Source organism: Chrysemys picta, chromosome 6 (assembly GCF_011386835.1).
Source record: "Chrysemys picta bellii isolate R12L10 chromosome 6, ASM1138683v2, whole genome shotgun sequence".
NCBI classification, from domain to species: domain Eukaryota; kingdom Metazoa; phylum Chordata; order Testudines; family Emydidae; genus Chrysemys; species Chrysemys picta.
This window is the reverse complement of record NC_088796.1, coordinates 47,256,280-47,272,056: the sequence shown is the minus strand read 5'-3', so window position 1 is coordinate 47,272,056 and position 15,777 is coordinate 47,256,280. Positions and strand designations below refer to the sequence as shown.

Genomic DNA, 15,777 nt, shown 5'->3' with positions numbered 1-15,777 from the left:
GGAAAAGGGGGTAAAAAAAATGAAGTGGCAAATTTGAAGAAAAATACTAAATTACTCAAGTTAAGTCCAAAGCAGACTGCAAAGAGTAACAAAGGGATCTCACAAAATTGGATGCCTGAGCAACAAAATGGCAGTTGAAATTCTACGTTAAGTGTAAAGTAATGCACACTGGAAAACATAATCCCAATTATGCATACAAAATGATGAATTCTAAATTAGCTGTAACCACTCACGAGACAGATCTTGAGTCATTGTGGATAGTTCTCAGAAAACATCTGCTCAGTATGCAGCAGCTGTCAAAAAAAAAAAAAAAAAAAAACTAACAGAATATTAGGAACTATTTGGAAATGGATAGATTAAAAAAAAATCATAATACCACTATATAAATCCATGCTATGCCCACACTTTGAGTACTGCATGCAGTTCTGGTTGCCCCATCTGTACCTTTTCCAATTCCAATACATCTTTCTTGAGATGGGGCAACCAGAACCACACACAGGATTCAAGATGTGGGCATACCATGAACTTGTAAGCGGCATTATGGTGATTTCTGTCTTGGGCAGAAAGGTGTCTAAGGCAGGGATACTGATCCATCAGGAGCAGTGGCATAATCTCCAAAGCCTTCTGGTTCCTTTCCCCACCCTATTAGCATTTCTTTCATCTTAAGAAGGTTGAGTCACAGCTACTTATCATAGAAGATTAGGTTGGAAGAGACCTCAGGACGTCATCTAGTCCAATCCCCTGCTCAAAGCAGGACCAACGCCAACTAAATCATCCCAGCCAGGGCTTTGTCAAGCTGGGCCTTAAAAACCTCTAAGGATGGAGATTCTACCACCTCCCTAGGTAGCCCATTCCAGTGTTTCACCACCCTCCTAGTGAAATAGTTTTTCCTAATATCCAACCTAGACCTCCCCAACTGCAACTTGAGACCATTGCTTCCTGTTCTGTCATCTACCAACACTGAGAACAGCCTAGCTCCATCCTCCTTGGAACCCCCCCATTCAGGTAGTTGAAAGCTGTCCCTGTGAGGAAGGATGTGCTATTATCCCCATTTTAGACATGGGACACTGACGCAAGGATGTCTAGCTCCACAAAAGTATTTTGAAATCAATGGTTGTTGGGACCCTAAAGACCTTTGTGGATCTGGGCCAGAGAAACTAAGGCCTAGATCTACAGAAGTTTTGAGGTGCTGTTACATTCAGCATCATAACACGCAACTTCCGGGTGCTTAGTGTTGTTCCTGTGATTTTTCTATGATCCAGAAAGCCTGTGTTAGATGTCCAGGCTCCTTGTACAATGAATGGGGAGAGATAGGCATCTTAGAATGTGATCTACAAAAGACAGCACATTAGGCAGGGATGGAGACCCCTACACTAGCCAATGGGAGATAATGAGGAGGGATGTGTCCTAACCCCCACCCCTCTCATACACATAGCCACCTATGCTCTTCCTACAGCCGAGGCTTACCTTTGCTAACACTCCACAGCCCAGAACCCCTGTCAGGCAGCTTAGCTGCCCAAGTAATTTCTTGCAAGAATGAGTGAGGCAGGCATCTAACACCACACAGCCAGAAGAGGAACTGGTGTTCCCCCTTCCCACAAACTTACAACTTTTAGCCTACGGGTTAGAGCACTCTTATGGAGTGTGGGAGATCCAGGTTCGATTCCACTCAGCCCGAGAGGGAGAACAGAGACCTCTGTTCAAATCCCTTCTCCCCAGCAGAGAGAGAGGGAAATTGAACGTGGGTCTTCTCAACATACACAAGAGTGTGTGCTAAGCCTGAGCTATGGGATATGCTGCTGTGGGGCTCCTCACTCTCCTGAGGAAGCAGTTTCATTGTGAACAAATTTTAAAGAGTCATTGGGCCATAGATTCCAAGACCAGATGGACTAGACCTCCTGTAGAGCAGAGGGTGAATAAGAATCATTCTGGAGCCTGGTGGTTAGGGCACCTACCTGTGAGGCCCAGAACCTGGTCCCCCTGCTCCAATAATTTTTCTTTGTTTTGTGGGGGGGGGAGGGGGAGATGGGAAGTGCAGTGGGGATGGATCAAGACCTAATTGCAGGGGCAGCTTTAGCATGGGTTCCATTGCACCCACAGAAACAAAATCAAAGCGTGCCAAACCTGAGCAATGGTGCGACCCCCTGAGCCAGATCACAACACCTGGAGCAGGGAGTCAGGCCAGAGCCACCACTACAGGGTGAGCACAGCTCAGGCTCGGTCTCCAGTCCCCACCCTCCTGGGGCCTTCCTTCTTCACTGGACTAGGATTAGGGTTGTGGTGCTGGGGCAGAGGGTGCTGCTGCTGGTCTGTGCCCTATTTGACTATAGCACAAAACCATGTCCAAGCAGAGTTTATTTTACTGTACCCATGGAGGCTACATCTGCCTCTGCCTAAGTGACTTGCCCATGTGGCTGAGCAAATAATTGAATGCCAATCTCCCAAGACCCAGGCCAGCACCCTCATTGCTGGGCCATCCTTCCTCTGACTCAAAGTGGCAGAGTAGAACAGAGCAGCTGGAGCATACTGGGGAATTTCTCTCACTGTCCTCAAAAGGCCCAGTCTTCAGGAGCGGCACCAGGGTTTTTGCCACCCTAGGCGGCAGCGCTCCTCCTCTGAGCATTTGACGGCAGGGTTCCTTCCGCTCCACGTCTTCAGGGCACTTTGATGGTGGGTCCTGGAGCAAGTGAAGGACCCGCCACCAAATTTCCGCCGAGGATGGCGAAATGCCGTCCCCCAAATCCTGCTGCCCTAGGCGACTGCCTAGGGTCGCCTAGCGGAAGCGCCGGCCCTGCCAGTCTTGCAAGCCCTCCCTGCATAGAACTCCTCTTAGAGTTCCAGGAGCAGAGGGCTTGTGGGATGAGAACACAGTTACTTGTTTATTTGCTTGCTCTCACCACATGGGGAGTCAGAGGAAAGCAAAGAAAGGAGTGAATACTAAATAAATAATATCTAGACTATATACGTGATTTCTGTTTATGAGCATCCAAATTTTAGCAAGCCACACAATCTGTGTGGATATAAATACAAGGTAACAGGTTATCTAGAGTTTTCTTCAATCAGATGCATCTGAAAAAGTCACCTTGAGAAGTCATCTTCAGCTGCATGGTGATATTGCCTTATTCATACTCATGAACTTTAAGTAGCTGTAAAGCACTGATAAAAATATTTTAAAACTGACCTTGATGCATGAGTGTTGCAGTTTATCTTCTAGCCAAGCTTCATAAGGAAGCTTTCTTCTTAGTAATTAGACTAATTCTATAATTAGATTTCAGACAAAAAATGAAGGGCAAAACTAGACACATTAATTTTTTTTTAATTTACTCATCTCCCCCGCCCCCCCATCCCTAATTCTCACTCTCTAGGTCTTGACCTTTTGCTGAACTGCCATTATTTACAATTAGTTGCTTTTAAATCTTGACATTTTTATATTTTAGCTTTTTCCTATTATTCAAGTTGCTTAAGCTGTTAAATCTCAATAATCTTACATTTTTAAATTTCTCCATTTTATTTGGATATACTGTAGATACTAGTATTTGCCTGCTATAACACTAATTTCCACCTTTGTGATAACAATTCTATTGGATGAGTAACTGAATATCCAAATTTGACCCTTCAGCTTTTACAAGCAACTTTGTTAGTTTTATTGTAAATGATTTACCAGGAACATCTAAACTTTGCCCTACTGTGTGCTGATTTGGCAACATACCCAGAACATATAGAGCTGCCCAAGTTTTTGCAACATGGAGCAGATTTAAGTCATCCTTATCTTCAGTAAAGAAGTGTGAACAAGCAGAGATTAGGGCCCAGCTCATACTGCTCAGCACTTTTGAGTGCTAGAAAATGGAGGCCACACACCTCCATATTAAGGAGAGTTGGTTCTGAACCCTAGTGTAGAACTCTTGCTAGTGGGCCCAATCCAGCCCACCTTTACATCACATTATAGCCCATGTGACAGAATCAGATCAGCTCCATAATACTTTAGGAATAATGTATGTTGCCATGGCTACTGAGGAGGTTTACTGCGTGAATATATTTGTTTAGCAATGGAGGGGGCCCACGGTTGTCAGGAAAGACAAGCAGGAAGGTAAACAATGGCTCAAGATAAGCTACTCCTCAGTAAAACACTTAGGGGTTGTTAAGAGAACGTGCTGGACAGGAAGAAACCTGGAAACAGAAGCTCAAAAGGACTATTGCAGTTGAAAGAGGGATGCTAGGAGAAGAGGAAAGCAGTTGTAGGAGGCGTTATTCCAGGAAACTACACTGTCACACAGACACCTTCTGGGATGTCTGACAAAGAGAGGCCTGCCTAGATTCCATCAGGGATGCAAGTTTGACTGGTAAGATACATGGGTGTGGACTGTTTTAAAAAGCATTTTCTCATGTTTTGTTCCCACTGTGGTACATACATACTTGGATTTATGAAGGCTGTCTGGTCACTGTAGTCAGCACTGGTCACAGACTGCCAAAAGGAAGAACCACAAGTGCTGAATCCATTCAGGCCTGCTGGGTAAGAATGGTTGATACAGAGGGTACTGTAGCTCAGAGCTCAGTCTCAGGAGTGGGAGAAGTGCAGGATTATATCCCAGGAGAGGTAAAGGCACAAGGTCTAAGACCTGGGGGAAGGTGCATTCAGAGACCAGAAAGGGAGCAGAGGTGCAGCTATCCCTGTAGCCGTATCTGCCCAATTGAGACCAATTGGACTGTGAGTAAAGGCTACAGGATCAGGTCCACACAATCTGAAACCATAGCATGTTCAAGTTTTTTTTTTTTTGGGGGGGGGTTATGAAAGTGCATTTTAGGATGAAAACTGATACTCAGAGGAGTTAAGGACACATAGTATTGTCTTTATTAATTCATCAATGAATACTAACACTGAAAAAAATAAGTGGAAAAAAAATCAGACACAAGAAATACAAAATTATGAGAAGGGGGCGTGGAGAACCATGCTTTGTTGAGCTGGTGGCCATATATTCTCAGAATTAAACTAACAAGTCCCCCATTCCAGGGCTGAACTTGCTTTCTATATGGGCTGCTGTCACATTCTGGGGTGCCATCCAGACCAGTAAAAGATTGTGTCACCCCTGCCCCAGGTGCCTTAAAAGCTCTGCTGGTGTGCCTCACAGCCCAGACACCAAACAGCCCTGCAGTTCCCTGAGGGCATGTACTGTGCAGCTCTAGTTCAGCACATTGTCCCTAGAGGTTTGCTTGTTACACGACAATAGCCCCATCCTGGTTACCTTGATTACTAGTCGCAGAGGTGACCCCAATACACTCCCAGTCCTGAAGTTTCCCCAAACCATCTGCCCTGAAGTGTCCAGCCCTTTCCTGGAACACTCAAAAATAATAGGGTTTGTTTGTATCTTTAACTAGACAAAAGCACATTGCAACTTAGTAACTTAACTGGGGTAAATACACCCTTCCTTCAAGCACAGCACTGAGTTGGTTTACTGTAAAAACAAAACAAGTTTATTTAACAAAAAACAACATAGGTTAAGTGATAACAAGTAGAAGGAATAAAGGTTAGAAAGGGTTACTGTGACAGAGTGGGGGAACCCCATCCAGTGCGGGGCAAGTGCACTCTGTCCTCCAAGCTGCCGTTGTGCTCAGGGCTATATGGTCTGGTGGCCAGAATCAACATGGCTGCCCTCACGCTCAGGGCTGTGGGGCCTAAGGGCCAGAATCAACATGGCTGCCATCTGGGGAAGCATGGCAGCCAGGGTAGGGGTACCTGGGCCCACTCTGCTCTATCAGGTCCTAGCAGTGACAGAGTGTTCCACCACTGAATAAGCAAGGCTCTGATTGAAACATGCCAACTTCCCACAGGACTATGGCTAGTCCCCCCCAAGCCACTTCCTACCATTTCTCTTGGAACAGTAGTCAGGGCACAATCAGGAGCTCCACTTTCCTTGGCATACACAGTTCCCGGTGACTCTGGTCCCTCTCGTATGTCTGTAGGTAAGAACTCCAGTAAGGGCATGGCTTCTTCAGCCCATACTGAGGAGTTAACCCTTCCCCATCCAGTGCAGGGCAAGTGCACCCCATCACAAACCAGAACAGAAGTAGAAATACGCTTCTAAGACTAAAACTTAATTTCAGCCAGTTACAATCTTTGCCTAAGCAGGTTTCTCACTTATCCTCAATTTCCAGACTTCAACCCTCTTGATTGAAAGGCCCATCTTTCTAAGATCTCAAGAGCTCTGGCCTCTTTAGTCCCTCAAATGATGGATGCCAAGATGGTTTCTGCTCTTTCCTTATATCTTCCCAAACTTACTGTTTCGTTCTCAGATTCAGGATGATCTCATGCTGTTCTTCCCTTCCTGTGGGCTTCCCATCCCCCTGCTGATTGGTATGTAAATGGGGCTTCCATTGTTTTTGGACACACCTTGCTTAATTGCATTAGAGACTGGTAGATAGCTGCCTTCCCCCCTGTCTGGCAGAAAACCTGTTTCTCCCTGTGTTTGGCCACAGACTTTAAAGCATAATATCATTAAGTATCCGTATTTCCTCCTATAGTTTTTCATATATACATTTCACAATGATATTAGCCACTAGGGTGTCATTAGCTTTCAGACAAGACCTTACTTGATACCATAGGCACCAACTCCATGGGTGCTCCGGGGCTGGAGCACCCACGGGGAAAAATTAGTGGGTGCTCTGTACCCACCACTAGCATGCAAGCTCCCCTCCCTCCCACCCACCTCCTTCTCCCTCCCCCCCCCCCCCCCGAGCATGCCACATCCCTGATCCTCCTCCTATCTCCCAGCGTTTCCTGCCCGGCCACCACCAAACAGCTGCTTGCACGCTCGGAGGAGGGGAGGAGTGGGAACATGGGGTGGGGATTTGGGGAAGGAGTTGGAATAGGGGCAGGGAGGGGGCAGAGTTGGGGTAGGGACTTTGGGGAACCAGCTGGAATGGGGGCAGGGAAGAGGTAGGGCCTCATGAAAGGGGTGGAGTGGGGGCAGGGCTGGGGGCAGAGGAGGTCGAGCACCCACGGAAAACAGGGGAAGTCAGCACCTATGCTTGATACACTTTTATAATACGGTAATGTCTACTATCAGTTGAGGTTCAGACCCCCTGTTTTTATAGCTAAGAAGCCATTTCCCCCACCTGCTAGGTTGAGGGCTTTGATTACCTTTTATGTAAGCATGCCTTCATTGTCTCTGCCTGACAACCAGGCTGGTCAGCCAAGCAAATACACATTTCTTTGTCTCCGGCAGACTGGGCTGATGCATTGCTTGCCAAACATATTTTAAGAGCATAATTCTAGCACAGGGGTCGGCAATCTTTCAGAAGTGGTGTGCCAAGTTTTCATTTATTTGTTTCACGTGCCAGTAATACATTAACGTTTTTAGAAGGTCTCTTTCTATAAGTCTATAATATATAACTAAACTATTGTTGTATGTGTGACGTTATTGACATAAACTGGGACCATATAGATCATTGTTGCAACCAAGGTCCTGTAGTGGCACCCAAATCTTGTATAAAGGGGGTCAAATGGGGTGTCTAGGACAAGGTTATGGTTTACTGGTTATGATTATGCTGTCTATATGTGTGTATCAGTTTTGTAGTTAAAGTTATGAATATTGGCTCTATACTGTCTGTATGGCAAACTTATGCTATGCTTCTGGGTGACATCCCAGACAAGCTGAGATTAGCTCTGCCTAGCCTGCTTGATGGCCCATTAAGGACCATCAGCTATACAATGGACCCATTGAGAGAAGGCAGATACGCCTTGTACCTCAGCAAAGTATGCAGGGACTGGCCCATGTGACTCCAGACTCCATGTTGCTGTAATTTTCCACAGTAAGAACAAAGAGGTAATCTTACACCTGGAAAAGACTATATAAGGCTGATGCCTGATCTCCATCTTGTCTTCAATCCTGCTTCTTACCTCTGGAGGAACTTTGCTACAAGCTGAAGCTTTGAACAAAGGACTGAGGACCCATCCCAGCGGGGGATGTATTCCAGAGACTTGATCTGAACCTGCAGTTTATTCCATCGCAGCTGCAAGCCTGAACCAAGAACTTTGCCATTACTGTATGTAATTGATTCCATTTAACCAATTCTAACTCTCATCTCTATCTTTTTCCTTTTATGAATAAACCTTTAGATTTTAGATTCTAAAGGATCGGCAACAGCGTGATTTGTGGGTAAGATCTGATTTGTATATTGACCTGGGTCTGGGTCCTTTGGGATCAGGAGAACCTTTTTCTTTTACTGGGGTATTGGTTTTCATAACCATTTGTCCCCATAACGTGTGGTACTGGTGGTAATACTGGGAAACTGGAGTATCTAAGGAGATTGCTTGTGAGACTTGCAGTTAGCCAGTGGGGTGAGACTGAAGTCCTCTTAGTCTGGCTGGTTTGGTTTGCCTTAGAGGTGGAAAAAACCCCAGCCTTGGGCTGTAACTGCCCTATTTGAGCAATTTGTCCTGAGTTGGCACTCTCAGTTGGGTTCCGCCAGAACCGCATTGTCACAGTATGTAATGTTTAAGAAGCTTCATTTAAAATTAAATTAAAATGCAGAGCCCCCCGAACTGGTGACCAGGACCCGGGCAGTGTGAGTGCCACTGAAAATTAGCTCGCATGCCGCCTTCGGCACACGTGCCATAGCTTGCCTACCACTGTTCTAGCACATATCCATAACTCTTTGCACACATCCCCTACATACATTGCACAAGAACATCAGTGATCAGCGAGTTCTTCGTTTTCCAATCCTGTCTTACATGATACTTTTTAGATACAGATTATAGCAACCGCATGTTAGGTGTAATGAGTATGTCAGGCCTGACAAGAGTTGTTCACATGGAATAGTGAACCCCAGATGGCCCTCTGTACCACACACAGTCATTTGCTTATAGTAGCCAAAACCTCTGTAGTTTGTAATTAGCAACTCTGCCCAGTGAGCTGAAGGAAATCCTTCATTGGGCTGAGCCAATTATTGCTTCTCTTCAATGGAAGTCACTGAGGTACCTTGTATTTTCTTCCCTTCTCCAGGTCTGCATGCTGGAGCTAACTGATGCAGTTTGCCATCTTTGGCAACACCAGTAGCCCTGAGACTCTGATACTGTTACCCAGGGAGTTATTTCCTGAGCGCTGGAGAATGAGGCCTTTTTATCCAGTTACAGCATAGATTGCAAATGGCGTCTCACCAGAGGGGATTGGCTCTAGTTGGGCAGGGACTAGATCAGTCTCCATGCCACTGGTATAGCTGGCAATAGTACCAATTAGTGCCAGTTGTGGGAACAGTCGTTCTATGGTATAAACACCTGTCCAGGAATGGGACTGAGACCACCACTCACTTCACACCAGCTGAAGACTTATTTCAACCTATCACCCTATGTAATATTTGCTTGGATATCTGGACTCCCTGCTGTTCAGATTTTTGAAGTTCCTCACTGTAGGTGAATGTAAAACTTCACAGCCATTGAGGGGCAGGATGCAAAGGCTACTCAGTTTTAAAATGACGGAGCAACCCAGGTAGCGCCGGTGGCTTTGTAACATCAGAAGATGGGCAAAGCTGTCTGGGTTTCACATAAGGGACAGTGGGCCAGTTTAGGAAGTTTACGTGTGGGGGTTTTAAAAAGACACTTTTATTTAAACCCCCCCCCCCAACATGAAATAATGGCTCATACAAGCAAATTGCAGATCATTGGAACTTTCACCAATAAAAATACTCAAGATAATACACTTAACAGAGCTAAAGGACTGAGACTAGTTTTGAAAGCTATACCATGCTGATGAGTCCTAAGAAGATGAAACAGACCCAACAGTTGGCTGGCATAAATACTGTTCAGTTGTTGGGGAAGGGTGTTTGACCATTTGCATGAGTTGCCAGAAGCTGTATCTCTCTGGTATCTTACCGATTGTGAGCACTGGCAACAAACTAAAGCTCTGGATGTGCTTATGGTTTCACCATGTACAATCCACGGTTTTGTAAAGAATATAGGAAGCTCCCTGTTTCTATCCTCCACAGCCTTGTTGAAAGTGACCATGAAGTTTCAAATCATACACTCTAGTTAGAGAAAGCACTGTCCTGCGGCCCAGTAACAGTATGTATTTTACTCCTGCTTTGTTGATATTCAATCAGGCACTAGACACTTTTTAAATTAATTGGAATGACATTTATGCTAAACTGATTCTGGTTTCCCTTCTCTCCTTCCACCCCCATATCTCTCTCCAACTTTATTTGTGGTTTACAGAATTCACCTCCTTCTACTGAATTTTACTGGCACTATTTCTTGACATGTCAAACATCCCTCTGCCTCCTTCACATTCTGGCTCCTAAGCCTTCGTGATGAAAATGAGACAACAGAGTGGGGGAATAAGCATGGTTTGTGAGCAAAGGGAATAACTTTTCCTTGAAATATAATGGGGCAAACTGTGTACCATTTTCTAACAGTGCATGCAATGGCCATTTGGCATACAAATTCAGGCTCCAGTGCATCCAAGCACATGCATAAGTCCCATTAACGTCACCTGAATGAGAATTAAGCACAAATCTAAGTGCTCTGGCTAGGGTTGCCAACCTTCCTGGATTGGCCAGGAGTCTGCCAGAATCAGCCTCGATCTCCTGGTGGCTACTGAAAGCAATCCAGGAGATTTTAATAGGCCACTAAAAGTCCAGTCAGTGGCGCAGTGGGGCTAAGGCAAGCTCCCTACCTGCCCTGGCTCCGTGCGGCTCCCAGAAGTGACTTGCACATCCCTCTGGCTCCTTGGTGCAGGGGTGGCCACGGGGTCTCGGCGCGCTGCCCCTGCAGCTCCCATTGGCCAGGAACACAGCCAATGGGAGCTGTGCCTGCAAGCAAGGCAGCACGTGGAGACCTCCCTGGCCCCTGCACCTAGGAGTTGGGCATGCCGGTCACCTCCAAGAGCTACCTGAGGTAAGCACCACCAGACTGGAGCCCACACCCCTCACCCCCTCCCACAGCCCAACCACCTGCCCCAGCCCAGAGCCTCCTCCTGCACTCTGAACCCCTCATTTCTGGCCCCACCCCAGAGCCTGCACACTCACCTGGAGCCCTCACCTCCTCCCACACCCCAACCCCAGCTCAGGGGAAGTGAGTGAAGGTGGGGCAAGCAAGCAACAGAGGGAGGAGGAATGGAGTGAGTGGGGGCAGGGCCTCAGAGAAGGGGCAGGGCAAGGCTGTTCAGGTTTGAGTGTTTATAAAAGTTGGCAACCCTAGCTTTGGCTAGACTGATGAATCAAGGGGGCCTTTCAACTGTCATGGGACTGAATAAAAATCCACACTTTTCTACTTGTTAAAACACAAGTCCAGAACATATAAGGCACTTCCTGGGCATTCACAAAACAATAGAGTAGCATTGGGTCTGTGTGAACTAGAAAAAAAAATTAAAAGCAAGATGTAATGGGTGGCTAATTGTCTGGCTGCCTTAACCAACTGGCACCCTCTCCAGCTGTGCAGGATTTTGCAGCAAGTGTGGATCAGTTTCCCCATCTCACCAATAATCATTTAGTTCTATAGTTGGTAGTTTCCTGTTATGACCCTAACTAGGTCATTAATAAATAGTCTCACTAAAGAGTCTGGTGAACCAGGAGCCTAGTGACTCCAACAGAGGAGTCAACAGTCCCAGAGCCCCACATGGCCCTGACACCCTTGCTCCAAAGTCCTTAGTATCTCTATGGGTGCAGAAGATAGTGGAACCCAGACCTACTCACTACAGTCCAGGGACCCTGTACATAGCCACTAGAACAAGTTCTTCCCAATCCCTTGCTGCTTCCTACCTCATCTCTCCTGGAGGATTTTCCCAGACTCACATTTCAATTCTCCCATTCTAGAAAGCCAACTTCCTGGGCAGCTGCTTACCAGTCTGTGACTGAAAAAGTCTCTCCTCAGTAGCCCCTCAGCTTCTGACACCCACAGCTGTCTTCTCCTCTGCAGCCTTTTGATCTCCCCAGCAATTAGTGTCAGCTGAGGAGACAGCTAGTCTCTCTGTTAACCCCTTAGTGGCTGGAGTAGCATGAGGGTCTATTCACCCCATGACAATTTGCTTTTAATTTCCCCCCCTAGTTCATACAGACCCAGTGCTAGTCTATTGTTTTGCTAATGCCCAGGAAGTGGCTTATATGTTCTGGACTTCAAGATGGCTTAGAGCAGGGGTAGGCAACCTATGGCACGCGTGCCAAAGGTGGCACACGAGCTGATTTTCAGTGGCACTCACACTGCCTGGGTCCTGGCCACCGGTCTGGAGGGCTCTACATTTTAATTTAATTTTAAATGAAGCTTCTTAAACATTTTAAAAACCTTATTTACTTTACATACAACAATAGTTTAGTTATATATTATATACTTATAGAAAGAGACCTTCTAAAAACGTTAAAATGTATTACTGGCACGCGAAACCTTAAATTAAAGTGAATAAATGAAGACTCAGCACACCACTTCTGAACGGTTGCCGACCCCTGGCTTAGAGTAAATGATAACATTCATTTTTATTAATCAATATGAATATTTCTAAAGTTCCTAATGAGCTGGGACTGCTGTAGTAAAAAGACAAGAAATAATCTCATGAAGAAAAGCAAACATAATCTTGTAGGAAGAGCCTTTCTATTTGAAAGCCCCCGTGAATCTCCATCTCGACGTATTAGAGAAAAATGCAGACCTCTGACATTTTTCATCTTTCTTCCCAGGGTAACCAGTGATTCAGTGTTCATATATTTGGACCTTGTCTGTTTCTGACTGTGAGATTTGAAATTCCCATTATGTTTATGGACAAATAAAGCTCACTGAACCTCTGTGAGCTAGTTGTTTGTATCCTTATTTTACACCATTTTAGAGTGATGATAATGCTACCTGCATGTCTCTCTCTACGTTCAGTTCTCCCTTTCATTACTTCAAGCAAAAGTCATTCCATCCTGGAGAACAAACTGAGGCAGAAAACAGAGAAAAGGTGAAATAACAGAAATGCTGCTGCATTTAATGAAATTTCACTATTACGGGATACTTTCTGACATGCAGTCTCTAATTGTAGCCCATGGAGGATTCTTTAAAAATAAACTCAAATGTGTTTGGGTTCCTGTCAAGAGACTGCATTAGATGAAGAGTGAAAATCTGTCACCTCTTTCTCACATTTTCACTTCTTTAAATTAGCTTTAAATAAGCAACACAGAAAACTCCAATAAAAACCAGTGAACTGCCTTGGCCAAGGAAATTTTGAATGAAGATTACAGTTCTCTCAGATGCTGGTGTGTTTTCCTGCCCTCTCTGACCCAAATATTGTAATCTTCTTCTCATTATTATTGTTGCACCTTTGCCAAGCAGGAGCAGATTCTTAAGGCTTTGCAGTAGGTCTGATTCCTGGGGGAGGAGAAATTGATGTAGCTTTTGGCAACTTTCTTCAAATCCACTTTTGTTTTCAAAATTGTACCCAAGTTCTATTTCCCTCGAGCAGAGATGATAACCTCCAAGCTGCACAGAGGCAATTCCACTTGCAGACATCCCAGCTAAGGTATTTCTATGTCCAGTTCTGTAGTCAGAAAACAAGCTTTCTCTCTGTTCTGCCCTAGGCACACTGTCTGGATCCTGCATATCTCATCTGAGAAACTTCCTAGACCTCATTGGGCATGTCTACACTGCAGCTGGGTCTCTGCACTGACCCAGTCTCTCACAGTGGGTAGACAGACTCATGCTAGCAGGGCTTGAGCAAGCGCACTAAAATTAGCAGTGTGGCCCGGGCAGCAGCTTGTGCTCTACAGCTTGTCCATCCCCTGGGTCTGAGCTCGGGTGGCTAGCCTGAATCTCCACCAGAGACACAACATCCACACTGCCATTTCTAGCACGAGTCCGGTTACCACAGTCTGTCTGCCCAGGCTGGGAGCTTACTCTCAGCCATAGTTCAGACTTACCCTTTGTTCTATGTTTGTACAGCCCCTCGCGCAATGGAGTCCAACTCTGTGACTGGGGCTCCTAGGTGCTATGGTAATATAAATAATAATAGCAACTGTCATAACTATAAAGGGAAGGGTAACAGCCCTCCTGTGTACAATACTATAAAATCCCTCCTGGCCAGAGACTCCAAAATCCTTTTACCTGTAAAGGGTTAAGAAGCTCAGGTAACCTGGCTGACACCTGACCCAAAGGACCAATAAGGGGACAAGATACTTTCAAATCTTGGTGGGGGGAAGGCTTTTGTTTGTGCTCTTTGTTTTGGTGGTTGTTCGCTCTTGGGACTAAGATATCAATCCAGGCTCTCCAAATCTTTCTGAACAAGTCTCTCCTATTTCAAACTTGTAAGTAAACAGCCAGGCAAGGTGTGTTAGTTTTATCTTTGTTTTCTCAACTTGATAATGTACTTTTTGCTAGGGTGTTTACCTCTGTTTGCTGTAACTTTGAACCTAAGGCTAGAGGGGGGTCCTCTGGGCTCTTTAAGTTTGATTACCCTGTAAAGTTATTTCCCAACCAGATTTTACAGAGATGATTTTACCTTTTTTTTTAATTAAAAGCCTTCTTTTTAAGAACCTGATTAATTTTTCCTTGTTTTTAGATCCAAGGGGGTTGGATCTTGATCCACCAGGAGTTGGTGGGAGAAAGGATGGGGGATGGTTAATTTCTCCTTGTTTTAAGATCCAAGGGGTTTGGCTCTGTATTCACCAGGGAATTGGTGAAGAGTCTCTCAAGGCTACCCAGGGAAGAGAATTAGCACATTGGGAATGGTGGCAGCGGACCAGATCTAAGCTGGTAGTTAAGCTTAGAAGTTTTCATGCAGGCCCCCACATCTGTACCCTGAAGTTCAGAGTGGGGAAGCAGCCTTGACAGCAACAGAAAAGCTCACTTATAGCCACTGGGGCTGGCGCTGGCTTCTGTGTGTGAATCTCAACCCAACTAAGTGTTGAACCAACAATCATCTTAACAACCAAGATGTGGTTACTTTAGAAAGACCTTATAGGACCTTTTGGGTAAGGCCTTTTCAGAGAGAAATATTTATACATCAATGATTCATAACATTTGTCCTCACCATCTTTGCCATACTTGTTCATTGAGTTTTATCAGTGTCCTTGCTGCTGTATAATCAAAAAAATAGTCACGCCCTCAAGGAACTTAGACTGACTCAGAGACACACGCCCTGATTCCCTCCATAGGCAAATGGATGCTGTTTGCATACACATAGTTGGTGGGGCAACTCCTTTAGAATGGGCAGCAGTCACTCTCCTCTTCTCTCAGAGGAGGCCACCCTCTGCCAAGGGTTTTGGGAAGGAGGGAGGGACGCTTTGAATCCAGCCAGAGCTCTCTTGTAGCTTTGTTGGCAGAGGCACTGACTCTTACTTTAGTGGTCCAGTCTTCCCTTCTTACCCAGGAGAAGCAGTTGCACCTCACCAGGCCAAACTCTACTCACGTGAGTAAGGAAAACAGCATTTGGCCCAGAAAGGAGAGGCACTGAACCAGAATGAGAGGCAATGGAAAGGGCATCTTCTGTCCCACCTCAGACACTTCTGCTGTCCTAACTGCTCACCCCTGGCAGTGCTCTGCTTGCTCACTTCAGGCTTGCTTGTCCTCACAGCTAGGGTGAAGCAGAACAATACAAGGCCCCTCTAGTTCCAGCAAGCATGTTCCAAAGCCCTGTGAGTTACTCTTAGTACATCTTCTTTGTGGTCACCTGAACTTTCCAAAGGTCAGATGCTCCTGCTCTTCCCTCTCAAGGCAGCCCATCCTATAACATTTGTTTTGATCTGACCTATGCGCCAACCCCTACAGTACATTCTCAGGTAACTCAGGGGCTGCATACTTGGTAGCTTGTGTAGACCAAGATCATTGCA

At 45.6% G+C, this 15,777-nt stretch overlaps 1 protein-coding gene across 2 annotated transcripts in view; it reads right to left on the bottom strand.

The window, feature by feature from the left end:
- The window catches only part of FAM169A (family with sequence similarity 169 member A), a 181,543-nt gene that overhangs the window by 141,672 nt on the left and 24,094 nt on the right, over positions 1-15,777 (bottom strand). The gene's annotated exons all lie outside the window — the stretch shown is intronic.